Below are 27,323 nucleotides of genomic sequence, written 5' to 3'. Positions count from 1 at the left end.
TTATTTAATACTACTACACTTTGACCTTATCTTTATTTTGTACAAATCTTGCTTTATAATACATTCTAGTCAACATTCTCATAATATAATAATATATAAGAATGCAAATGAATAATATTTAATATCTGGTAATGATAATTTTAATAATTTTAATCCTATTCTTATTGTATTTTTAAGATTAACCATTTTATTGTACCTAAAATTGTATTTGCAATACCCTGACAGGGTCTCATGTATTTAGCTTTTAGCTTTAAGCACCCACCATCAATTAATGTAAATGTACATGAAAGCAAATAAATAAATCTGAATCTGAATCTGAATCTGACTGGTATATTAAATGTACTACAATTTAGTAATAAGTTTTGTTTTAGTTAAATTTCAATATCAATTTAAAATCTTTTAATTAACAAAACAGCCCTTTTCACTTAATTATATTATGATTGTCATCAAAAATAAAATATAAATTTGTCTAAATATAATGAAAAAAAAATTGCTCATTTTTAGGCAAAATTACCCCATTTATTTTCTGACAACCCTAGACTTCAATTTGAAGTTGTGTAATTTGCACAGCACGATTACGATACGATTTAAAATTAAATTATTTCATTGAAGTGTCAAACAAAAAAATATAATCACTACGTTGTGTCAAATGCGTATCGGAAGGTGTTAAGTGGCCAGTTTCGTAGAATTTATGTTGAGTTTGTGTGCGTGACGTGTAATTACAGAGATTTGGTCGATAGTTGTGCTTCCTTCGTTTGTACGGCCGGGTCACCGGTTGAAGAAAGCATGATAAAAAAGGGAAGCTCGCAAACGAAGTCACGGAGTCAAACTAATTATTAGTTCATCCTTCCAAGACATTTATTAATGTAAAACGAAGCACCCGATCTTGCTTCGGAAGCATCCGTTTGCGTGTTGCTTCTGTATAAAGCGAAGTTAAAGACGCAATTTGCATTGAAATTATACAGCGTCCGCGCCGCTTGTTCATAGGAAATTTTCCTAATTAAAACGCCTTCGGTGCGGAGATTCCGTTCCAATTAAAAGTTTAGCAGCGTTAGCATCTCTAGCTATTGTACCGCAATTGATAATTTAGCATGCTTTGCTAAGGACTAAACAATTGATACAGCGTGCAGAAAAGTTTGAGATTAACTTGGACGAGCAGAAGTGTCTGAGCACTATTATTATAGAACAAGGTATTATATTATATTTTGGCGATATAAATAATATGTAATACAATGAAGGTAGAACCTAGGTCGTAGGAAGGTAGAGCCCACTAAAGGTCTAAAACCTTTAGTAGGGATCTATAAGTAAACAACAAATACATACATTTCGTAATTTAATAAATAATACTTTTTAATTTTCTTGTAACTATATTTTTTTATACGTACGCAAATTAAGTGTTTAAATCAATAATAATATAATATAAAATAATTATTTTATTTCTAGATCCAGTAGCTTTTTGTGTAAGCTTGCCCTTGAAACGAGACATCCACAAAGAAAGGGCTTCTGAAAATTCAACACCTAAAGGGGTGAAATAGTAGTTTGAAATTCGTGTAGTCCACGCGGTCGAAGTCGCGGGTTTAAGATAGTACTTAGTATCAGAATAATTGAAAGCCCTTTAAAAAACTGTTCAAAACACTTCGAGACTGAAAGTCTGCCCAGCGAGATTTCGCTGACCATAATTTTATTATGTATACAAATCCTAAACAAAAATAATATTATTATGCTACCAGTAGGTATCCTCTATTCCTCACAATCACATAACTTCTAGTAAGTTGCTAAGAACTTGTGATTCGCCAAGACTTAGTTGGAATGAATTTATTGTACCGGAGTTCGTCCCGTAGGATTGTTTTGGACGTAGTGAGGTAGTTCAAGGGGTCATAACGACCTCTTTTGGAGATGATATATAGGGCTTGCTAAGTAGGTTAAGTATACTCCTATATTATGGGAACTTATTGTAATTTACTGCTTACTTCCATTGGGTAGTAGTTGATAAAGGCGTGATTTATCTGAGATTTATCTCAGAAAACCGCTTTGTCAATGTAGAGTTTTATCAATTTGAGAATTGCCTTTACCTCTACAAGTTTTAAAAAATCTAGTAAAAGTTTATTGCAAATTCGTAAAATCCACGTCTGCTGTTTGTTTTAATTTTGCCAACCATTATCAATTTAATTAATTAATAATAATTATCGATTTAACTGAAAAAGTACGCCAAACCACGTCAAAAGTTTATGTTGTCACATCTACTCGTATGTATTTCATACAATCTCCCTTACTAAGCGAGCGTTTTCGTTTGATAAAAAATTGGTTGTCTGTAAAGTCGGTTTACTGACGATAGTTGAACGTGACAACAAAGGCCGATTGTGCTTCTTTGTCGCTCGTTCTGCGCTCTCGCTTGCACTTCAAGCCTTACATGGAACGCCTCAGAGCGAGGTAACGCCGCATGAGTCATGTTTTTTCGTGCGTGCAGCCGGCTCTATCGAATTATAAGACGTTGTCACGTCAAAAGTCGCTAAGACTAGTAGTCATTATAGGTCTCTTTTAGGGACGTCCACACATCACGGGTTTGCACCGCCTGAATCCATCGGCTCCCTACATCTCGTTAATGTGTTTGGCCAATGTAAGCTATAAGATATTAGAGATCTCAAAGAAACTCATGAGAAAATATAAAAATCATGGTCACAATGGCAACAGTATGATGTTTGTTAACAATTAAACTCTCAGATAGTAAAATCAACCCGTATAATGCAATGTAAATCGGTCGGAGCGCAAACAGCAACTGAAGCTTGTCGTTCCACGCCACGTCCTCGCCCTAGCGCCATCTTTTTCGTCTCGATGGAGGGGGCTCTGACGTCACGACCACAGCATAACCACCAACACCAAGCAACACAGAACGTGAGAACGAGGTGTTGCCAACACGGCCATGCTGCATGGTGCCCGCCCCGGGCACCCCACGAGTCGGGATAAAATTACTGCAAAATAAACAACCGTTAACACCTGATTCACATTACCTACTTGTAAGGATCCTTCCTAACTTCCTAAGGAATATTGCCCATTCATTGTCACTTATCACTTCACAATCATACGACAGCTCGCAACTTAACAAGACACCTCCACTATGTACTCGTAAGATCCAGGAATATTGTCCATTCGTTATCACTCATCACAACAACAGCTTTCAATTTAAAGAACAAAACAACCGCATCTAAAGGGACTTTGCCACACTTAGGGGACCAGATTTGTCGTAGTTGAAAACCAACTGCACTTAAAGAGCGTTTCGCTCACTTAAATGCAGCAAGTTGGTCAAGACCACTTGCACTTAAAGAACATTTCGCTCACTTAAGCGTACCAAGTTGGTGAAGACCACTTGAAGATCACTTGCACTTAAAGAACATTTCGCTCACTTAAGTGTACCAAGTTCACCTTCAAGTTCCAAGCATCATAGAAGACCACTTGAAGACCACTTGCACTTAAAGAGCATTTCACTCACTTAAGCGTACCAAGTTCGCCATCAAGTTCTAAGCATTATAGAAGACCACTTGAAGACTACTTGCACTTAAAGAGCATTTCACTCACTTAAGCGTACCAAGTTCGCCATCAAGGTCAAGCATCGTAGAAGATCACTTGAAGACCACTTGCACTTAAAGAGCATTTCACTCACTTAAGCGTACCAAGTTCGCCTTCAAGTTTAAGCATCGTATTCCAATGTGATATTTTATATTCATGGTACAATATTCCCAATTATCTTTCGAATATTTTATCAAAGTTCAAGCTTCGTATCCCAGTGTGATATCTTATATTCCAACTAATTAATCTTCCAAAATTTTATCACGGCTCGCTGTATCAATTATGTTGCTATACATACTTAATTTTAAATAGATTACTCAACATAATACACAAGGTAGCCTTGCCAACACGGTTTTTAATACTCCATGAATATTCTTTAAAGAAGCAATGCATTAGCACTCACGATTAAAATCAGATCATACCTCTTTACTAAATCTCAAAATTCTTTACTAAATTCTGAACACATACTCAATGCCATAGCATCGTGCACCCACACAGTGCTCCGACACTATTCATCCACGTATGCAATCACCACACTATCTTTATCTACCGCGCATCCACGCAAGGGATCACCGGTGCATACAATCATATTTGATCTCATCCATTTTATTTTAACTATCAATGATTTATTATTATAAACGGATCATTTGATTGTAAAGCTGGTGCTATCAAAGTTAACTTTAAATAATTATTATCATACTAAAACTATCACTTTTTAAACTAATCAATATCTTAACTGCAATTATATTAATGATTTCACTAGTTCACTGCATTATTAATTACGAGGGTTGGTCACCAAATATAATCTTATAACCCACAAACTATTTTAATTCATGAATTACTCTAGTATCAAACAATAATAATAATTGGTATTTCATATTCCATATATGCAAATATTAATTACGCTATCTCAAATAATTATTAGGTTAATTAAAAATGATAAACAGAGAGTCATGGATTATGAGCGACACCGATGCATGCCACTGCCAAAACCAAGACTTTCTTTTTAACTCATTCATCTGTCCATTCACGCAGGGAATTCATCTACTGCCACTGTATGCTATCGAATATTTCTATTCGCACAATATACTCTTACTGTCACTCTTTATTATTTTCGGCCTGTCCTGATTATAGCACAGAATTGCAGCTGAGAGCATAAAAATGTTGCATTTGTCTACCCTCTCAAGTTAATAATACCCACTTAGCTATCCGGACAAGAATATTTCTTTGTTCAACGCAAATGTGAAGCTTTTACCCAAATTTGTAATATTAGGTATTAACTACCAACATAAATCATAGTTATTTTTTTTTTTAAATATTATTCTAATTTGCATTATTAATGATATACTATGACTTTACAAACTAAATAAAGCTTCATTATCATACTATACACACCACAATCCGTAATTATTATTTGTTTTTGAAGCAGGTACACATCAAATGCAACAAATTTTTGAATTGAACAGACTACAGGCAATAGTTCTAACTCTGAAGAGAAATATTACTTTCATCGTTACTAGTCTGTCTGTGTCTATTTTATTAAAATATAATGTACAATCCTTTTACCTTCGTTCTAGTTCAATCTAATCGACTTGTACATGTATACAAAACGGTTCTCTGTTTGGATGGACAAAAAATAGCTAAAATGCTTTCAGAGGTCAATGTGTATACGAGTCTACTACTACTACATTACTTTTCTCGGGGATAAACCAAATCGGATCACTCTGTTACATTCCGTCCAAGCAAGTTATTACTCCCTAGTACCCAATAGGTACATACCTATAACGTAAAAATAAATTCGCTTAACGCAATTGAATCAAAAGGAATGTTAACACATTTTTTTTTTATTACCCTTTTGTAATTCTGCTAAAAACCCTTGTATCAACAAAAAAATTCAGCTTTATCTTTAAATAGAAACCTTACGTAAAATTATTCATCTTGTATGCCAAAAGTACGCCCTAATATTATAACGATCTAGTCAAACATCATATTGTAATGCATGGTAAATTATTTTGACGATTCAAAAGCATTTGTAAAAGTTTACTTGAATTATTATATCATATTCTATTCTAGTCTAGTCTATTCTATTCTATTGTATATTGAATAGTATATCGAAAAGGGGATGCCTATGTCGATGAGCACGCAGAATATAAAAAATAAAACTTAAACTTCATATGTAAATAATCTTTACTGTAATAATTTAAAGTTATTATCTATCTAATTAATTATTTACTTAGGTAGCACTAAGGTAAACCTGTACAGTACTTATTTAAAACTGCAACAAAGGCTCTTTTTTAAATATTTACTGATTTAAATAACCTGTATAGCAATAATAATAGATAAAACAAAAGAAACATTATTTAAACAAAACTAAAAAAAATGGCTAATCCAAAAATGTTACTACAGTGTGCATGAACTATTGAATGAATATACCTCAATAATATGATAATACGATATAAGAAGATTGTAATAACTTTGTTAACCACTTTTTATTTGTAAGTACTTTTTTTAAAGTCTGATTAGTTATAATAGGACATAATTTGAAAACTCCCATAATCTTTATTTATATGTGACCTTTTTATTTTATTTTTATTTAATGACCATATAATTAATTCATAATTTTTGCTATTCATATTTCATAAGAATTGTAATATTACCTTTGATTATTTACATATGTTTTACTTTGCAACGCCCCAACGGGGCTTCATGTTGTAATATTATGATATTTTTTTATTTATGATGTAAGACATGAATGCAAATAAAGAAAGAATAAAGAATTACCTCTATAAAGATACGAAAATTCTAAATATAAGTCACTCGTATGCGCTCCAAACTTGTATTCCTATCAGGAAAATAATAACAGGATATATACACTCCCAATTATGCTTTAAAAGAAGAACAATTACGAAAACTTCCCTAAAAACTAGTATTATAAACGTATGGATGTTATTACTTACCCACACAATTATTCAATGTAGATAATATGAAGTACTAAAATGGATACTTGATATCATGTGCGTAAGTACCTACCATTGTAAATGTAAATAGCTGTAATTCCTGATATCTAAAAGACTGTTATGCTCTTTATTGATAAATAAATGTTTTTAAACTGAAATCCCTTTACTAACGATTTTGATATGCGCGGACAACTACTTCCGGTATCCATAAACGCCTCGTGACATGTATCAAAAATATACACTTTTTAACCCCATATATTATGTAAAATTTACTTACAATTAATATAATAACTTATTATTATAACATTAATATTGACATTTAATTAAGAGACATGTTACCATAGAAATTAATTCACTTTTTGGTCTCATCAGGATTATTTGTACGGATTATTCCTGATGAGTATTAAATATTTGCATGCTTATGAAGTAGAATATGAAGGTCGCTACTTAGTTATAATTTTGAACTCAACAACTGATATTCAGCAAATAAATAAATTTCATTTCATTTCAGTATACGAGTTCGGGATTGGTTATCATGATTTATATCTGAGCTAACATTTCACCTAAGACATTCTTCGATTACTTTTACCACTACCACTATAACATTTTAACTTGTTCGTCACGTATACTACCCACATGTTTAATATTTTTATTATAAAAACTTCTATGTAAATAACTAGCTCAATCGTCACACGTTTTTAAATTATTATCTTCTAAGGACGTATATTACTGATGCTACTATAATAATTGACCCACTATAATTTAAATAATATTTTGTTCGAAAAAAAAGTTGAGACAAACGTGAATTTAACATTTAGTTCCAAAATAAAATTCGAACAAACTAAAAGTTAACCATTTTAAAAAACATATTCCTTTGAATTTGGAACTAAAAGACAATTTCGTTTACCGATCACTATTCCCACGAGGACCACTTATAGACTGTACGCAATATTAAATTGTGCCAGACTTTTAGCTGATACCTTCAACTTAGTTTAGTAACGAATTATCTCACCTGACTATACAAAAGTTTGAGAATACGATTTAGTAATTTAAACCATATTCACTTAATCTTTAATAATTATTCAAAGTACTCACAGTTTCGGTATCTTTACGAGATACCTTATTACGTTTCCATCGCGGCCGACGGTGTCCTGGCACTTGAAGACCTCTAGGTGGAAAAGTACGTTTGCGTTTCGACCGATTTTTCCTCAAAGCGTAAGTTACTACACACTTCTGATGTTAACAATTAAACTCTCAGATAGTAAAATCAACCCGTATAATGCAATGTAAATCGGTCGGAGCGCAAACAGCAACTGAAGCTTGTCGTTCCACGCCACGTCCTCGCCCTAGCGCCATCTTTTTCGTCTCGATGGAGGGGGCTCTGACGTCACGACCACAGCATAACCACCAACACCAAGCAACACAGAACGTGAGAACGAGGTGTTGCCAACATGTTAAGCTCGAATAGAAGAAGTTATCCCAAATCACCCAATGCCCCACAAAAAATATTGCGATCATGTAAATGTATTCGCTGAACCCCCCATCGAACTTGTTAGCGCGGGTACTTTGCAGAATATTCATAGACTGAAACCTTTTAAAGGGAGCGCTGAGTGGTTTGTGAAGATAGAATCGATTCGATATCGGAAATTAATTGAATAAAACGCAGAATCGAGTGGGAAGGTATCGGCCTCCTCATGAATATGGATACTGCGCTTTGTGAAAAAGTTTGAGTTATTAATTCGTGGCCATTAGCTTAGCGACTACTTTGCATTAGTAACAACTGTTATTTTTGCCTTAGGGTTTCGTACCTCGAAAAGAAAAAGAAACCCTTATAGGATCACTTCGTTGTCTGCTTATCTGTCGTGTCTGTCAAGAAACTAGGATCAATAGTAATAATTAATTTGTGTTAATAATTTTTGTATTTTTCTTCATTCATTCAAAGTTTTTGATTAGAATTTACCTTATTAATGTAATCTTTACTAATGAGTTAAACTGACAAATACTTAACTTTATTGAACTTAAAGTTAGAGTTTATTTTCAATATTAATCCATAATAATATGATAAATGCGAAAGTGTATCTGTCTGTCTGTCTGTCTATCTGCCTGCTACCTTTTCACGACCCAACAGTGTAACCGATTCTGACAAAATCTGGTACAGGGTTAGCTTATATCCCGGGGACGGAGATAGGCTACTTTTTATCCCGGAAAATCAAAGAGTTCCCGCGGGATCTATAAAAATCTAAATTCACGCGGACGAAGTCGCGGGCATCCTCTAGTAATGCTATATTTTTATTTCAGTATGCATAATCGTGCATACTATGCCCTTTTAAACGCGATACGCCTGCATTGCGAATTTGGTCCCAAGAGCACAACTATTTTATGCACCTCAACTACCCTATTTCATACCAGCTGATAGCGCCTTCGATTTCGTATTCCATTCGCCGTCTCTCTCATACCTCCTAATGTGATAAGCGACAGCACTATAATGCAGAAACAAATAGAGCATTGAAAACCTCACATCGGCTCCGATCCGATATTTGGAGTCTCGCCAGCCTTTATCGAATTTATGTAAAACGTAGGAAATTGAGGTGAGAAACGACCACCGTAACTATGTCTGCATTTCTTTTAAAATAAAACGAAGGAAAATGGCATCTAGTACAAAATCTGAAACCGGTGTATTACCTATGCATAAATTTTGCACGGCAGACAGACAGACAGACAACAAAGTGATCTTATAAGGGTTCCGTTTTTCCTTTTGAGGTACGGAACCCTAAAAATAAAAATAAAAACACATTTTGAGGGAAAATCAGCAATCCCTCGATTATATAAGAAAAACATATTCATCATAATTGTTATCAACAACAAATTCTGCCCCTTGATTAGTTGAATTCGCAGTCTAAATTTATTGACAGCCAATCAAGGCGCAGATTTTGCTACCGATTACGGAACCCTCAGTGCGCGAGTCTGACTAGCACTTGGCGGGTTTTTTTACATAATCGGAGAACTTATTAACTAACCTACATTTAGACTGTAATAATAATAACTTTAGGCAGTTGAGTAATAAAACGAGGAAGCGTAGCAAAGTTTGTTATCCGTCTAAAATATTTTAAATTTTATGTTCTCCTTTCTCTAAGTTCATGAATTAGAAAACGAGTTTTGGACAGCACGCGAGGGAATATTGATTACGCTCGAGTGAAAGTTGTTAAAGTCTTAGCTATTAGCTAGTAAACTTTTGCGGTTAAAATGAAGTTACCTACCTGTAATTTTACTTTTTTCTTTCAAACTGTTAGTTGAGAAACAAAAATTGTAATAATTAGGTATAACTTACATATTTATAACTTTTATTAAAATTACGAACTAGCGAGAAAAAAGTTTGGACAATAATCTGTATTACAAATGCAAGAATTTACTAAAGATACTTAATTATAAACTTCTACGGTAAATTTTTCGACTTGCCATTACACACGTTTAGAAATCTATAAGTTTGTATGCTCCTAAAAATAGATTACATATTTAATTGAAGATTACGTAAAAAGCATAGATCGCTCCAGCAATGCGCGGGGCTGGGAGTATACAATACGGCATAATAATATTGTAAAATGACCAACTAATGAAAAGAGTAACCGCCGAGTTTCTTGCTGGTTCTTCTCGACGGGAATAACATTTTGAACCAGTGGGCTTTTGACGATTCAAAGTAGAAAGAGTATTTATTTATTTGAAAAAAAAAATCTACTCTTTTCTATTGAGGGCCAGGCCTATTATTTCTTATGGCCCCACCGTGAAGGATAAACTAAGAAGTCGGCCCTGTTCTTACATCTGACGTCAATGTTTCCACATCGGGGCCTAATTAAAATTTTACTCCGTCGGCTTTTCCGAATTGAATTAATTTTAATACACGAAACAGGAATTACCTCGGAATTTCCCGGTTGATTTCGAGATTAAATCTCAACTGTGTTTGTTTTGGAACGATTTATTATTTATCTTATTTGAAATGGATTATATAAGCGATCTTTTGAGTCGCTGAAGATGATTTGAAGCAATTTATTATCTGATTGCGACGAAGCCCAAAGGAGCCCTCCTTTGGATAAGTATGCATGTAATATGTATATCCGTTCCTATGTTCGGTTTTTAACCGACTTCCAAAAAAGGGGGAGGTTCTCAATTCGTCGGAATCTTTTTTTTTAATCGAAACAATGGATAGGTGCTAGCGTGGAAACCATTTTTTAAAGCCACGACAATACTACCGTCCAACCTGGAATCATTAGCTCATTATTACCCCATTATCCGGGGTTATCCGGAAAATGTTTTACCCCGGACATTGTTATATTAATAAGGATGCGGAGGCAGTACAAAGGCTTTGGTTAATTAGGTTAGTAGATCTTTTATTACATATGACCCGAGAACCCGCAAGAAATTGTGATGAGAAGCTGTAGAAATACTGAATTTAGTTCTTCTATTAATCCCACGGGGGTTTTATTTATTTTCTGGCATAAAAGTACCATACCTACCTACTGCAACAAAAATACAGTAATTATTTTAATTAAATATGGCATCCACCGCGCATACGCCACAGACAATACGAAACGGCCAAGGGCGACGCGTAGATTTTCCGCCATCAAGAGCCGTGAAAAATATCGAACTGTATTATAATGGAAAAATATTAAAACATTATTTTTCACTATTTTACTAACAAATCAATGCTTTACGATTTTTTTATGTTCAAGATGTACGTGAATGCCAATATTATGCCACACATTTGGATTTCATAGGCAGAGTTTTAAGATATGACAGTAGATAAAATTGATAATGACTAATGAGATAATATATTGGTATCACTGAGGTAATTAGGTAAAAGAGGAAATATTGTGATGTACGAAGTATAACGGATAACCGGCTCTCGGGTCGCCAGACTCAGTGATAATAAGTTTTGTCGAAGCACATAATCTTACTTTTGCGATAGCCAATTTGTATGATACTTTTTGTATTAGCAAGATAATAGCCTGCATATTACGTAAAAACAATCTGTTTCACGTATTTAATTATTACAATAGATAAAGAGACTCTTTTTGAATTAATGGGAAATTAAGTAGTTATTTTTTATTCGACTACAAGTTTGCTTTTGACTGCGATCTCAATTGGGTAGTACGAAAGTGACGATGTAGAAATTAAAAAACTTCTCAAATGCCCCATTCGGAAATTTAACCCATAACTTTCAGTAATATAATTTACTTAGTGCAGTTACCAATACTGCGCTTTCTTTCATGGTGTGTTGCATTCAGAAAGAAAGCCCATTATTGCAAAATTAGTAGCAATACCTACCTACTAAGCAAAAGGTAATTATAAAAAGTGAAAGAGGTCTAAAAAGGCAGATATAAATTCAAAAAGAATAGAGATTCAAAAACCTCTCGTCGGACTAGGTACTCGGTAAAATCACCTTGTCGCTTCAGTAACAAAATCCCTTTAATAGAAAAGTCAAACCAGTCATGTTTTATAAAATTACCTCAACGATATCCTTTTAGCATAAAAGAGACTTACCTACTGAATACAATGCTGTTAAATAAAGAGGCTATAATTACACCATCTGCCCCAACGTTTCATCGGGTAAAGTCGCTCTTACGATACATTATTTACTCGCTGTGAACGCACCAAAGTGGCACTCGACGCAAATGTTTGTATTTGTTTTCCCTTTTTTTTGCATATCCCAGTATGCACGCCTGTGGAAAATCTGCAATCGATGAGCACATGTAGGGGCACTTTTATACAAACATAGGCACACTATGTAAGTCACATATACAATATATCTGTCAGTCTTACTTGTAGTAACGAGAGTTAGAAAGAACTATTAATGAAGAGTGCACTAAAATGTCTCCATAAAGAACTGTTGTATATGAAAAGCCGGTTCTGTACAAAAAATACACGTATTGAATACAATGCTGAAATAAAGAGGCTATAATTACACCATGTGAAGTCTCTCTTGCGATATATTTACTCGCTGCGAACGCACCAAAGTGGCACTCGACGCGAATGTTTGTATTTACTTTCCCTTTTTTTTGCATATCCCCGTATGCACGCCTGCGGAGGATCTGCAATCGATGAGCACATGTAGGGGCACTTTAATACAAACATAGGCACACTATGTAAGTCACATATACATATCTGCCAGTCTTACATGTAGTAACGAGAGTTATAAAGAACCATTAATAAAGAGTGCACTAAAATGTCTATATAAAGAACTGTTGTATATGAAAAGCCGATTCTGTATAAAAAATACACGTATTGAATACAATGCTGAAATAAAGAGGCTATAATTACACCATGTGAAGTCTCTCTTGCGATATATTTACTCGCTGCGAACGCACCAAAGTGGCACTCGACGCGAATGTTTGTATTTACTTTCCCTTTTTTTTGCATATCCCCGTATGCACGCCTGCGGAGGATCTGCAATCGATACGCAAATATAGGGGCACTTTCATTTTGTCGGCTAAATGGATAGCCAATTAAAGTTGATCTACGCGTAGTTATTAGTTCTATTTGCGTAAATGTATCTTATTCAAGTATTTATTTGCTCAAAAAACATGAATTCAGGTTCTTATTAAAGTGAACAGTATTTTACCTAGTAACAGGCATGCAAATATTTATAGTACATGGTTCTTTAAACTTTTGTAGGTATGTTATGTAGGTGTCCTTAATATTAACTGTTTTGGCCGATATTAATTCAGGAGAACTTAGATTTAAGTTGTAACACGTTTAGGATAGGTTTGAAGGTAGAATTTGTTTCATAAATCAGCCTCAAAATAAGTGTATTCGAGGATAAACAATTTTTTATAAAAAGGTAATTCCAATATCCATCAATTTGGAACATACGATACTACTTCGTAGTGCAGTTAAAAAAGAATTTCACCATTTGCAATATGTGTGTTTGCTCTAAACAAACGTATTCGAGTTCAACTTGAAACGAATATTTACTCTGTTTTTTGTACTCTATATTATCAACTTAATACTTGTATGGAAATCACTCTTGACCGATTTTTTACATATTAACATTTATTACTATAATATCAAGACTGTACCAATGGTAAAAATGAATTGTTTTAAGGCAGTCAAATTGGAATTCCAGCCAGATTCCAGGACAACAATACACCCACCGTGGCACACGATGCAATTGTTTGTATTCCTGTTCCCCTTTTTGTATTCGCCGTATGCATGACGACGAAAAGGTGGAGGTCGATAAACAAAATGTAGGCAGCCGCTTTTTCATTTCACAGCCAAAGCACTAGAACCAATAGCATCGGCCAATAAACGACTTAGTTTGCACTGTGTGTGTATGTACTAACACTGCTTAGTTGTCATACAGTTCGTTAAAATACCGTGTCGAACTTTTTTGTTGACGGAGAAGAAATCTTCTTAAGGTAATCGATCTCGTTGGGGAGAGATCAGGTTATGTGGGATTTATATCCACTAAAACTCCCTTGGTAGACATTCTTAGTACTTATTCAGAAGCTCCGAGAACTCTAAAGAACGTGCGTCGGAGCCTCTCTTGCGCGACGCCCATTTCGGTTCATTCTCGAGGACTATTGGGCTCACCCTAAAGGAGCCTTTGAGCTTATCTTGGAGAAGCCATTGGGCTCATGACCTAGTGGCAAATCCACGTAGATCAGTAGCCAATATGATATACTGCAACTGTGTAGTTCTCTTTCGAAAGCGATTTAATAAGCAATTGAGGGGCAATGGCCATCGTAATGGGTATACCGTTGTGATAAAATGAAAAATGTTTATTCATGCACGCAAACTTATAGCTTATGATAACTTAACTCCTCCGCTGGTTAAAGAAGCAGATTTCCTGGAAAGAGCTAGCGAAAATGTTGTATGTTTGTATGCTTGTATGTTTGTATATAACATTGCAAAACACGCTTGCACCGAACGCATGCGCAATGCATATAAAAATGCATCTATCTTACACGAGTGAGAAGTATGTGAGACAGCCAGTTTCGTTCTCTTCTCCATTCCCTGTCTAACTGTACGGTTACCAAACTGAGGCATTAGAATGTTTTTTGTTGTTTTGCGGGACGTGGTTAGCTGGCGTTCGGAATTATTTAAACCCAGACAGACATGTACACACGTTCTTACTCGTGGAAGCTACGCATCTGTGACAAAGCAGTAAAAATAAAAAGGTTTTTGTGTACCTGTATAGTTTTTTTAGATTTTATCCGTGACTTGGTCTACGTAGATTTGAATTATTCCGTTTTTTTGGGGAAAGTAGCCCTCATTTCGGAATTAGTGTATAGGTAATTTTTGAGCTGAGCATACCTATATGGAGGTATACCTAGGCTTGTCCTTGACTGCAATCACATCGAATAATGCAGCTGGAGCACGCCTGCCTAAAAAGTGTCTATTCACTGTTATTTTCAAGGTAAAAGAATACTCCAGATATATTATTCGATTAAGCGATTCGCTTCCTTGTCTAGCATTGTGTTTAAGAAAATACAATACTAGACAAGGAAGCGAATCGCTTCGTACGAGTCCTTAACGCCTTGTTTTTATTAATGCTGCAAAGGGTGTATCCAGCATTTTATAAGAAGCAGCTTGGTGTACAGCGCCAAGTGCCCTTAACATACACACACATATAAAAAGACGTCCAGGTGCCTTGCATTCCCGTACAGGGTGTACAAAATCTCACCGTAAAATCTAGTTAAGTACCTTAACTAAGTTAGACACGAGACACCGTAAAGTATGGGTAGTTAAACAAATCCTCAATCCCAACGCGATATAACCACGGTAATATTATATATAACTCCGCACCTCCCGTAATTAACCGCGGAACTCGCGAGCGAAGCGACGTCGCGCTGATATAATAAAGCCAGTATAAACCGGCTTACTTAATATCGCGAGGCGACGAATGGAACTTTCTTCTACGGTAACCAGCTACCAGCACACCTATTTCATATCTCAGTGACTTTTCTTTCTCTGTATCTTTGTATCTGTCTGTGGCATCGTAGCTCCTAAACTAATGAACCGATTTTAATTTAGTTTTCTTTGTTTGAAAGGTGGCTTGATCGAGAGTGTTCTTAGCTATAATCCAAGAAAATCGGTTCAGCCGTTTGAAAGTTATCAGCTCTTTTCTAGTTACTGTAACCTTCACTTGTCGGGGGTGTTATAAATTTTTAATTTACACTTGTTATGGGACTTTCGTATGACATGGACCATCGTAGCCTAATTTTACAATCTATGGAATGCAACAGATACAACTAACTGAAAAGCTGATATCTGCCTGTGCCTGTTTCAATAGTCGATTTAAAACATTCTGTTGACGTTATACTGAGAAGTCTCGTAAAACAATCTATGTCATATTTAGTAATATTATGTTTCTGCACAAGAATCTCTCTCAGCCATGGAATTCGCGAGCGAAGTGTCGTTCTGATGATATAATAAAGCCAGTATAAACCGGCTTAATATCGCAAGGCAACGGATGGAACTTTCTTCCAGGACTTACCTATATACTTTAGGATTCCTTAGTTTACTAAAAAGGTAAACAAATGGCTTCTCGCTAAAATGCGTACGAGGCGCACTATACGCGGCCCATACAACTTTGTTACCGCGAACTGAGTTACGGGACAGTTTATGCCGACCTGTATGGCCTGCTTGAATTCTAGAGTGAGTTCAGCTGTCAGTTGAGTTCTAGAGCCAGTTCATTAGTTTAGGAGCTACGATGCCACGGACAGATACACAGATACACAGGTCAAACTTATAACAACCCTCTTTTGGGTCGGGGGTTAAAAAGCGCCACACGGAATGAGCCTGCAGGTTTGATTAGCGAAAATAACAACTTTCTTTAATAACACACAATTCTGCCTGTTGGCAAAGTTGTTAGGAATTGTATTTAATTGAACGCAAAAAATTTAGGCCCGCCCGTACAGGCGTGAAACGTGGTGACGGGTGCGCGGTTAAAAATTTATAAACGGCCCAAAAATAAAATGTGACCCGCAATCCAATTTTGTGTAAACAGTCGGTTAGAGCTTTTTCATCTGGATGAAAAACATAAAACCAAATTGCGTGATGATACGGTGCATGGCTTGAATTAGATAACATGTTATTTAGGTTAACACCATCAATTCACTGTACACTGCTGGATATAGATCTCTCGTAGGGATTGCCACACGCCACGGTCTTGCGCCGCCTGAATCCAGCGGCTCCCTGCAACTCTTGATATCGTCCGTCCACCTAGTGGGGATGCTGTGCTTTCCCTTGCGAGATCGCCATTCTAGCACCTTTATTTAGGTCATCATCCTAGATTTTGGGTATTATTCTTGACAGTAGTGACCCCTTTTGTTAATCATAAAACAAAGGGGTTTCTTGAGATAACAATTCGGTTTGTTTCCAGAACCTTAAAAAAAATCTGTGTTGGTATCAAAAAATTGGCTGGACTCCACTCCATGTGTATTGGCCTTAAGAGTAAAGGAATTTTCATAGCATGACAGTGATAATAACGCTCGTTCCCACTAGTTCAACTGGTTAAAGTGAGATTTTTAACCCCCGACCCAAAAAGAGGGATGTTATAAGTTTGACGTGTGTATCTGTGTGTCTGTGTATCTGTGTATCTGTGTATCTGTGTATCTGTGTATCTGTCTGTGGCATCGTAGCGCCTAAACGAATGAATCGATTTTAATTTAGTTTTTTTTGTTTGAAAGGTGGCTTGATCGAGAGTGTTCTTAGCTATAATCTAAAAAAATTGGTTCAGCCGTTTAAGAGTTATCAGCTCTTTTCTAGTTTTCTTGTAGAAAAGAAGGTTAGATAACCGTTAGGTTCATAATATTATGTCAATAGACAAATGTCAAGCTGTCAAGATGGACGTTGCCTAAATACATAATTATTTATTTGAAAATGATGTTTTGGAAAACTCAGATACTTTAGATAGTAGGCGCGGAATAGTCCAAGAAAATCAGTTCAGCCGTTTCTAAGTTATCAGGTCTTTTCGGTCTTTTCTAGTTACTGTAACCTTCACTTGTCGGGGGTGTTATAAATTTTTAATTTACACTTGTTTCTCAACAGTTCAACTGAGTCTAAATTTTTTTAAGAGTGGAACTAGTGGGACTAAATAGTTGAACTCAGATAGTGAGGGGAATTTATGGAAACTGATTAAATTACATCAAAATATGAAATGCTGTGTATTATGTAAGCATTATTTTCAGTACCCTTTGTCCACTTACACTAAAACTGGCTCATAATCAAACAAAAAAATTATAAATAATATTATTGTGTCAACAGATGCCAACGGCTATACTTTAATTTTATTTGGATAACTAGCTGACGACTTCGTCCGCGTGGATTTAGGTTTTTCGAAATCCCGTGGGAACTCTTTGATTTTCCGGTATAAAAAGTAGCCTATGTGCTAATCCAAGATATTATTTATCTCCGATCTCAATTTCAGCCAAATCCGCCCAGTGGTTTTTGCGTGAAGGAGTAACAAACACACACACACACATACATACAAACTTTCGCCTTTATAATATTAGTGTGAAGTCTAATAGAAATGTGGTGGCATTATTATCTCTAACTTATTTAATACGATTCATAATAATTACACGAAATCAAGCAAATCGGTAACTAGGTAATATCGCAATGTAATCTAACTTCCATGGCCGGCGCGACTCGGTCACGTACGGAGTTAATAAACAGCAAATGCCACACGACGCGTGGGCGGACGACATGGCGTAATTCACAAAGTTGGCGTTGATGCTGCTTATTTTTAACCCCCGACCCAAAAAGAGGGGTGTTATAAGTTTGACGTGTGTATCTGTGTATCTGTGTGTCTGTGTATCTGTGTATCTGTGTATCTGTGTATCTGTGTATCTGTGTATCTGTGTATCTGTGTATCTGTCTGTGGCATCGTAGCGCCTAAACGAATGAACCGATTTTAATTTAGTTTTTTTTGTTTGAAAGGTGGCTTGATCGAGAGTGTTCTTAGCTATAATCTAAAAAAATTGGTTCAGCCGTTTAAGAGTTATCAGCTCTTTTCTAGTTTTCTTGTAGAAAAGAAGGTTAGATAACCGTATCAGCTATAAGAGTTATCAGCTCTTTTCTAGTTTTCTTGTAGAAAAGAAGGTTAGATAACCGTTAGGTTCATAATATTATGTCAATAGACAAATGTCAAGCTGTCAAGATGGACGTTGCCTAAATACATAATTATTTATTTGAAAATGATGTTTTGGAAAACTCAGATACTTTGGATCGTCGGGGGTGTTATAAATTTTTAATTTACACTTGTCCTTATTATCCTACACATATTAGGAGACGCAAATTATAAAGATCCGTGGCGCAGTACAGGATTATATACTCTATATTATAGGCCCTGTCTCATATTTTGGTCATTTTCCCTTGAAAAAGCCCTGAATCATGTAGTTTTTGATAAAAAAGGGTATGAGCCCTGTTAAGGTGGAAGCGATGAGCCTGCTCTATGTCTGGCCATGCCTCTAGTATCGACTATTCTCACAAATTAGTCGATACTAGAGCTAATTTCTTAAACTAGATCTTTTCAAGTAAAGATTTTTATATAAACCTGCGAGGATGATACTGCCATTGTCGCAATTAAAATTCCGTAAGCCTACGTTGTCGTATTAGTTTACAAATTGCGAAAAACCAAATAAAATTTGAATTTCGCGGGCTGGCCCGTCGCTTGCCCCTTAAGTATAGGATGTACCAGGTATACTCATGTTAACTTATGTATTTAGTCGATGTATGTGCATAATTCACCATAGTTTAAACATCAAAACGGTGTAGATCATCATCATAAAAGTATTGCTGGCCCACTACCAAGCACGGGTTTCCTCTCAAAATGAGAAAGAGATAGGCCACAGTCCACCACGCTTTCCAAGTGCGGATTGGCAGACTTCACAGACTTTTGAGAACATTATGGAGAACTCTGCGTTAGGTATACGGTTTTCCTCACGACGAAAACTTATCGTAGAGTATTATAGGTTTGTAGGAATATTTTGCGTAAACGTAATAAATAAAACAAACTCTAATAACATTGTTAAATTACAGTAAAATATTATATTTTATTGCACATAATGTTTTATGACAAACTTTACCTGTAAAAAGTAGTGGTGTATATCAGAATTAAATATCGAATAACAAAAATGGTATGAGAGCATATTGATATGCGTTGCATTTCCTATCAACCAATGAAAATAATAGTTTTTTTTTTTTACAAACTAGCGCTTGGCTGCAATCAGACCTGCTAGCAAGTGATGATGCAGCCTAAGATGGAGCGAGCTTGCCTAGAAGTTGCCTATTCACTCTTGACTTGAAGGGACCCATATTAAAAGTGGAAGGGAAAACTGATGCTGAAAGGGCGTTCCATATTCTAGCGGTTCGGATTAGAAACGAGGAAGCAAATCGCTTTGTATGTGTCCTAGGAAATATTAGAGTAGGCAAGGACTAAAACTAGGCAAGTATCGAAATACCCAAGAGCAGGCCCGGGCGACGATAAACACATAAATAGCCTTTTTACCGAGTCAAGAGGTCACATGTCGCAGGTCCCAGATTCAATTTGTTGGGACCGCTTTATGTCACACATCTCGATCTTAAACTCCTATAAGGTTTTATTGGCCGGATAGATTCTTTATTAGATTTTGTTCTTCTTTTTTTCTTTCGTCAGTTCTTTTTCGTTTTGAATTAAATAGAATTATGTGGATAGGAAACTGAACAGGTAAAATGTACCTACTACCAACACAATAGGGGGCTCACATTTGCTGTAGTTTTTGTTTCCATTTTGGTAATGAGTGTCTCTTGTATTTGTCTTGGTAATCTGTGTACCCGTGTATTTACCCAGGTACACAGATACACACGTCAAATTTATAACACCCCTCTTTTTGGATCGGGGGTTAAAAAGATCAACCGCTGAGTGTTGTAGCGTTTGACTAACCAAGAGCATTTTAATTTGCATCTAATTTTTTAAAATTCTGTCTCCAAGCTTTCAAGCACCCATCCTCTATACTATTTCTTATAATCTATCTACTATTTCTTATATATACTATTCCTTATAAAAAATATTTCTAATACAGATACATCAAATAACTTATTCCTAAACTCAGCATCCACACTCACACAACTTCCTTTTTTCCCTTTGTAACATTTACAAGTATATCATTCAGTTCTCTACATTCTCCCTTATGCCGCATATTTACTTTCGCTAGTCTTAAGAGGGGTCTCTCCGTCACTCGCTCCATACAAACGTAGTTCCAATTTCATTTGAATATTAAGCAACCAAAGTCCATGAAATTTTGCAGATATATTCTAGAAACTAATATCTGTGTCTGTGGTTTTCCAGATTTCTGTTAAAATATTCGCTTTCAAAGTTACGCGGTGTTAAAAATTTACATACAAATCTTTGAGACCCTGTAATTTTAAAACTACATATTTTTAGAAAAATCTAAAACACCACAGACACAGATATTAGTTTCTAGAATATGTCTGCATTTCATGGACTTTGCTTGCTTAATATTCAAATGAAATTGGAACTACGATTGTATGAAGCGAGTGACGGAGAGAGCCCTGTTAAGGAAACTTATGTGAATAGAGCGGCACAAAACAACTGCCTAACTTTCATACGAGGCAAATAAAGATACAGCCAGCCGCGAATACGGAAACACTGGCTTGAGATTTTCTTATTCAAAATTCGGCAAATGTCATCATGAGGCTCATAAGTAAAGTTATTATCCTAGCCCTAGCTAAATCCTGGGGTTCTGAACTTATATTGTACTAAAGGATGCCCGCGACTTCGTCCGCGTGGATTTCGGTTTTTAAAGATCCCATGGGAACTATTTGATTTTCTGGGACAAAAAGTGCCTATGTCAATTGCAGGGACGCAAGCTACCTCGGTTCCAAATTTCATGCAAATCGGTTGAGCGGATGGGTATTTAGGAATCCCGTGAGAACTCTTTGATTGTCCAAGATAAAAAGTAGCATATGTCCATCCCCGGGATATAAGCTAACCCTGCACCATATTGCGTCAAAATCGGTTAAACTGTTGGGCCGTGAAAAGGTAGCAGACAGACAGACAGACAGACAGACTGAAAGACAGACTGAAAGACAGACAGACTGAAAGACAGACAGACAGACACGTCGGTATCTGGATGATCCAGACTGACTGATCCAGTAGTTTAAGCTGTGTGTTGATAAATCAGTCAGTCAGCTTTTCTTTTTATATATTTAAAAATAATAATATAATTGAACTACTTACATACAATTTTCTACGTGTAGGCGTGTAGACACCTTTATGTAGTTTAATTATTGTAGGTAAAGCTTCAGGTATAATATGTAACTATAAAAGTTTCGTAAACATCCTGTTGTATTCTACCCAAACTTAAAATAAACTCATAGAAGTGTTATCCTTTGTAGTCGAGATAAACATGTTTTAGAACGCCTAGGGGCGTTGGGAAAGTTATCTAGAAACCTTTTTGTGCTTTCATACGATACGCTCATAGAATAACAACATAACAAAATTATGAAATAATATTGTGTACTACAGTTTTTCGCTTGCGGCTATGCTCGCTTTGTTTTGCATGGAAGTCTGTAAAGATCCTTGTACACCTTCATCCAATGCACTCGGCCAATGCACTTACCGATTGTGTACCTGGTGTACTTACGAGTACTTGGCATATTTTCCATGGGCGGTCTCGCTAGCCGGCTTGTTAAATCCTGTCAGATTTGCAAGTAAAGTTACAAATAGGACAACACTCGCCAAAAGCGTATGGCCAATGTGTATTACAGCTATTCAATTGTATGGCATTTGGCCATTTGGATGGATTACCCGGGAAAAAATTGCAATAGTGTAAATATATAAAAAGAAAGATGCTTGACTGACTGATTGACCTATCAACGCACAGCTCAAACTTTTGGTTTTTGAAAATTCAAAGGGGGGTAAAATAGGGGTTTGAAATTGTACGTCACGCAAACGAAGTCACGGATTTAAGCTAGTAGAACATATTTTTCAAAATTCCAGGATTCGTTTTCCATTCCGTTCATAGAGTGAATAGGTATCTTGTAGGCAGGCGCGCTCCATCTTAGACTGCATCATCACTGGCCAGCAGGTCTGATTGCAGCTAAGCGCTAGTCTATAAATTAAAAAAAATACCACAATCAAAATTTGCGCAAAAAATGCAAGACTACCTTGGCGACGGTGACTCACAAGTAGGTTTGCAACAATGAAGGCAATTGACATGCAATGCTCGTAATGAGGCCGGGAAAGTTTAAAAAATTTCGCCGCAAATTGTGCTACGGATTCCAGTTATTTGGATTCCAGACTACCCGAGAATGTATTGCGGAGTTTTATTTAAAAGTTTTCCACATAATTACCTGGCTGGAGGAGTATTATTAAATAAGAATTAAGAAGTTGTTCGTGAGTAGCTCTAAGTAAGAGACCTATTAAATTCCAGCGCTTATTCGAAAGTCTTGTAAATGGATTACCTAGTTTTTTTTTAATAATAAGGTTAGTCGTTACTTACTTTCTTTTGAAAAAGTAAGCCTCTATTGTTAAATGTCTCAAATTAATTTATTATTACGAATGTTTTATAGCAAAAAGAAAAATAGTCTAGTTACTATTAATTTATCCCGAAAAATCATAGCTATTTTTGAAAAACGTGCATCTATTCGGACGAAGTCACGGGAATTATCTAGTATTAAATATATATGCTATTCTTATTCTTAGAACCTTTTAGTTTAAGTTTTACTCTTTTTGTATACTTTACTTTTTATTTGAATTTTTACACTTTGTTTAAAAAAATCTATTTTTGATCTCTTAGACCGATGAGATGTCTCTATTCTTAATAATGCTCATAAATCAATGACTGTATGCTACCACGATACCTAAGTTTATGAGAGATTACGGTCTAGTCAAAATCTGCCAACAAAACAAATCTATCTAGCCGAATCCTATCGAATCTTATCCGTCGATAACCTTGAGATGTAACCCCATACAACTCCATAAGGAAACCATAAAAACTAAGCAAACGCACATCCAAGTTTACCCGAGACACAGTATATAAAGATACACAGTAGTCCAACGCCTTTAATCGCGTGGTAAATGATGACCATGACTATTCTTCAACATAGGACCCTAACAATGTATGCCAGCGGGGTGATATGCTGACACAACATTGATAGCCACAGGGCCAATTTGACATCGGGTGGTTCTACATTGCTGCTTCACTGAGTGATTTAATTTTTTTTTTCTTAGAAAACCTTCAATGGATTAAAAATAAATATCAAATGAGTTTAGTGGCTATCATTCAGCGTTTAACACTGAGTTGACAACCTCCCTGGCGCAGTGGTAAGCGCTGTGGTCTTATTAGTGGGAGGTCCCCTGTTCGATTCCCGGCAGGGTTTGGAATTTCATAATTTCTAAATAACTGGTCTGGCCTAGTGGGAGGCTTCGGCAGTGGCTAGTTACTACTGTACCGGCAAAGCCGTGCCGCCAATCGATTTAGCGTTCCGGTATGATGTCGTGTAGAAACCAAAGTGGTTTGGGTTTAATAAAAACTGCCATACCATTTCACGGTTAGCCCGCTTCCATCTTAGACTGCATCATCACTTACCACTAGGTGAGATTGCGATCAAGGGGTAACTTGTATCTGAATAAAAAAAAAATAGTGAATCACCCCACAGTTCGGGTCGCTCTTGGTCCCGTATTTACCGCACGATTGTTCTCTCAAGACGGCTTCACGGAACCTCTGTATGTAATATGTATATTATTGTTACTCTGTGTCCAAGGCCCGGTTCGGAAGGCGATAAACACATAAAGAGCCTTTTTACGCAGTCTAGGGTCGCAGGTCGCAGGTCGTAGGGTCCCGGATTCAATTTGTTGGGGACCGGCTTACGGGAACGATATCCCGTGTGAAACTTCTTTAAGATTTTTGTTTTTGTTATGAGAATTATTTTGGATTATAGTTTTGAAAGTTGGCTATGTTATTTTTTTTTTTTAATTCACTATAGGTAAGCGCTTGACCACAATCACACCTGATGGAAAGTGATGATGTGGTCTAAGATGGGACGCGTTTACCTAGAAGGTGCCTATTCACTCTTGTTTTAAAGATACCCGGATTGTAATTGGTAGGAAACACAGATCGCGGAAGAGTATTCCAAACCTTAGCCATGCGTATGAGGAATAAAGACGCAAAACGTTTTGTGCGTATTATTACATGACTGCAAAAAATGAGTGTAATGTTTTCAGGCTTCATGTAGGTATGTATATTTGTGAGTTTCTTTATTCCACCATTATGCTTCTAAATGCTTGAACAGATTTGGACGTATATAGATCGTTGGAATCCTTACATCATCTTGAGTGACACTAGCTATAATTTTTTTTTTTTAATCAAATGACAAGGCAGGCTGTCTTACCAATATTTTTCTAAGCAGACTTTTACATATGCTTTTGAATCGTCAAAACTATTTTCCACTGGTTCGGAATGCCGTTCCTACTGAGAAAAACGAGCAAGAAACTAGGCGGTTGCTCTTTTCAACTGTTCAATTTACAATAATTTTCCCCATACACACTGTTAGTGTCGCAAATTCAAAATATGTCTATAAAAAAGAGATTTATAAAATACCTGAAAACTAGTAGGTTATATTGTATGAGTTTTATGTTATTTCGCTGTTTATAAATTTTTGAACCACGCATCCCGTTGCCGCCCGAGTTTCACGGCCACTGGAGCGGATCTAAAATCGTTTTCCGCCGGTTTAAATGAAAATTCCCATACGATGTGTATTTATTTAAAGCCTTGCGGATTTTTGTCAATGAATATTGTAAGCATGGTAATAATACGTTTATGATGGTAAGTTTTTAGGGTTCCGTACCCCCAAAAGGTAAAAACAGAGCCCTAATAATGTCACTCTGCTGTCTGTCTGTGTGTCACAGGTTTCTTGCTCGTAGACGAGATACATACCTGGAATTTTGGTATTTGGTGTAGAAAGTTGCCCCAAAACCGAATATTGAATTAAATAAATACTTAACCCTACATCCCCGACAATCATTACGAGCGAACTGACATAATTACCTATTACTACTACTGAAAAACCGGCCTGTCCGCTTTATACATAATTTAACATTAATCTTATGCAAAACGACGCATAAATCTCGTTCAACTTGAACTAGAATAGAGAACTAAAATGTAATCAACATAGTATGAACTAATTACATAACGTATTTATCCCAACAACTAAACTGCTCAGAGATCTCTCATAGTTTCAAATCTCGCCGCCAACTCGCTGAATTGCTTCATGCCTTTAGTTTGAAACTCAGTTAACAAACGCATATTGACTTGTAAATTATTGTTAAGACTAGTTTTGTACCACAACTTCATCTGCATGAAGCTTTTTAGGCTTTCATAGTACGTCCTGAAAATCCTTTCTTAGTAGGAAAGGTTTTAGCTGTAGGTGTAGTGGTTCTATGAAAAATCAAGTCTCGCTTTACTAAACCAGTTTAGAGCGGTTTACACTGGCTTTCTTATATTAAAAGCGAGTTAGCGCTTTCTTGCCAATTTAGTCGTTTAATTAGAAGAACTTTGAAGGATTCCTTGATAATATTGCGGATTTTATTTACACTTTTTAACCCCCGACCCAAAAAGAGGGGTGTTATAAGTTTGACGGGTGTATCTGTGGATCTGTCTGTGGCATCGTAGCTTTTTTTTGTTTGAAAGGTGGCTTAATCGAGTCCTTTTATTAAGTGTTCTTAGCTATAATCCAAGAAAATCGGTTCATTTGAAAGTTATCAGCTCTTTTCTAGTTACTGTAACCTTCACTTGTCGGGGGTGTTATAAATTTTTAATTTACACTAGCTACTTAATGTAAACAAAACAATTTATTGCCACTAGTTATTCGTATAATAAGTAGTAAAATTGTGCGTAAGCAAAGTAACTAGCAAGCTGATTACACAATTGTTAATCCGGCTCAGTTGAAAGTTACACCCCCGCAGCGGCGAAAAGTTGAGCCATCGCAGCCCTGAGATATTAAACCGGTTTAGAGCGGTTTATGCTGGCTCTATTATATTAGCGCGTCAACGCTTCGCTCGCGAGTTCAGTGGTTTAATTATGGGAGGTAAGTAGGATAGCGTTTCAAGATTGCGGATTTGTTTAATTATTTAAAAGTGTCTCTTGCTTCACCGACCATTCACTTGTTCAGTCTTTTTAGTAAAAAGGAAATTCTCGATCAGGCAATGATTCAAAAACAGTTTGCTAAACTTTATTTGAATTAAAACTGTTCTATGCATTTGATGTTACAATTATTTTTATAGTAATGTCAGTTTACGTCATATTTTTTATTTTAATAAATTTACACAGTAATAACTACTTACCTGATACGAAAGGATAATATAAAGAGAAAACTATAGCTAATGGGTACTATAAAAAAACTGAAAGTTTCTCTGCGTATTGTCCCCAATACTGGGAGAAACGATCAGCGACTATGAAATTTGGATCATGGTGGCTTTGGGAGGTTATATTATGTAAGTGAATTTTACGTCAAAGTATTTTAACAACTCTTTTTTCAAAGATATCGGATTGTAATTGGTAGGAAACACAGATCGCGGAAGAGCATTCTAAACCTTAGCCAAGCGTATGAGGAATGATGACGCAAAACGTTTCGTGCGTGAAGATGGAATGTCGACGTCGTAAGGATGAAAACTCGTCTAACGTCTTGCGGTTCGGTGGTTAAAAGGTGAAGGATAAAAAGGGGACAAGATCAAAAATTTCCAGAGCACACTCTCTGAAATATCTTATAAAACACCAATACACCGCCGATTGCGTCGATAAT

General features: G+C 36.0%; 1 protein-coding gene across 1 annotated transcript in view; it reads left to right on the top strand.

Moving 5' to 3' along the window:
* The window catches only part of LOC123869709 (CUGBP Elav-like family member 1), a 474,478-nt gene that overhangs the window by 201,851 nt on the left and 245,304 nt on the right, over positions 1-27,323 (top strand). The window lies entirely within an intron of this gene.

This window comes from Maniola jurtina, chromosome 11, assembly GCF_905333055.1.
Source record: "Maniola jurtina chromosome 11, ilManJurt1.1, whole genome shotgun sequence".
Lineage (NCBI taxonomy): Eukaryota > Metazoa > Arthropoda > Insecta > Lepidoptera > Nymphalidae > Maniola > Maniola jurtina.
This window is presented reverse-complemented; position numbering and strand designations above follow the sequence as displayed.